At 49.4% G+C, this 1,413-nt stretch overlaps 1 protein-coding gene across 1 annotated transcript in view; it reads right to left on the reverse strand.

Annotated features, from left to right (window-relative positions):
* Window positions 1-1,413, reverse strand: part of LASP1 (LIM and SH3 protein 1) — a 67,445-nt gene that overhangs the window by 56,056 nt on the left and 9,976 nt on the right. The window lies entirely within an intron of this gene.

Consider the following 1,413-nt stretch of genomic DNA (forward strand, 5'->3'; position numbering starts at 1 on the left):
GGCATCTACTTTTATGTGTACCTATTGGTTTGCCCAAACACACAACAGAACATAAACTTCCTGAGGGCAGGGATGATCTCATTTTTGTCTTTGTAACCCTATCCCCAGTACCCAGCATATAGTTAGGGCTTGCTGAATGAACAGCCCTTGTTCTAGACCCAAAGCCAGAAAGAATTATCAGATCAGAAGATTTGAGCTGGAAATACACTTTGAGATCATCTAGTCCTGACTCCTTGTTTTACCAGGCAGAAAAAAACTGAAGCTGGTAGATGGCAAATGACATGACTAAGAGTCAGAGCTAGTTAGTGGCAAACTCAGGGATAATAGATACCTCTGGTCCTTCACCTCCAAATGCAGAGTTCTCTCTACTCTACTGCAATGATAACAGGTCCTCTAGAAGACAGGGAAGGAGGGAGAAGGGCTCTTCCTCCACATATAACACTTGAATAGCAGCAGCCAAGCCATCTCTCTCTCTCTCAGTCTCTCTCTCTCTCTCTCTCTCTCTCTCTCTCAAGTCAGCCCTCCCTGGACACTGACTTCTCTCTTGCTCACATGTAATACTCATTGGTTCCAGAGGAAGGAGGGGTCCAGTTCACCAGTGCCCCACTGAAATGGGGAGATGGGATGGGGGGGAGAAAGAGAGAAAAGAGTGGTGTTAGGCAGCAACACAGGATACTAGGAAGTCAGGAGCTTGGGAGAGAGGGGGCGAGGAGCAGTGAGGGTGGAGGATGGAGGGGGAGAAACACAGAAGGGGTTTTTTTTTGAAATGGAGGAGGTTTGCAGAAGGCATTTCAGGCCACAGGGAATTTGTGTATATCGGAGGGAGGAAAGCAGACCTAAGAAGAGGAAACTGAGAGACAAGGCAAAGGGAAAGGGTAAAAGGAGGGAAAACTGAGTTGGAAGAAATGTGCCTGCTCACAAGTGCACAAACGCACACCCTCACTCTCCTCCATAAAAGCCCATTGCAAACGCTCAACCAGAAATAACACTGTGCTCACAGTCCAAAAAATATTCCTATATGATTTGTCTCTGTTTCTCTTCCTTCTCCTTCTCTCCCTCCCTCTCTTTCACCTCTTCTTCTCCCCTCTTTCTCCCTCCCTCCTTTTCTTTCTCCCTCCCCTTCTTTCCCTCCATCCCTGTCTTTCCTCTTTTCTTCTCCTCCTCTCCCCCCTCCTTATTTCTCTCTTCCCCTTCTTTCCCTCCCTCCCTCTTTCCCCTTCTTTTATTCTCCCTTCTCTCCCTTTTTTCTCCCCCTCTCTCCTCTCCTCTTCCTCTCTGTCCCCTCTCCCTCTTCCTCCCTCCCCCCTCCCTCTCTCCCCTCCCCCTCCCATCTTCCTCCTTCCTCCCTCTCCCTGCCCCCCCTTTTCTTTTCTCTCTTCCTTCCCCCCTGCCCCCTCCCCTTTTCTCCCCCCC

This window comes from Vombatus ursinus, unplaced genomic scaffold (assembly GCF_900497805.2).
Source record: "Vombatus ursinus unplaced genomic scaffold, bare-nosed wombat genome assembly UNPS02014801.1, whole genome shotgun sequence".
NCBI lineage: Eukaryota > Metazoa > Chordata > Mammalia > Diprotodontia > Vombatidae > Vombatus > Vombatus ursinus.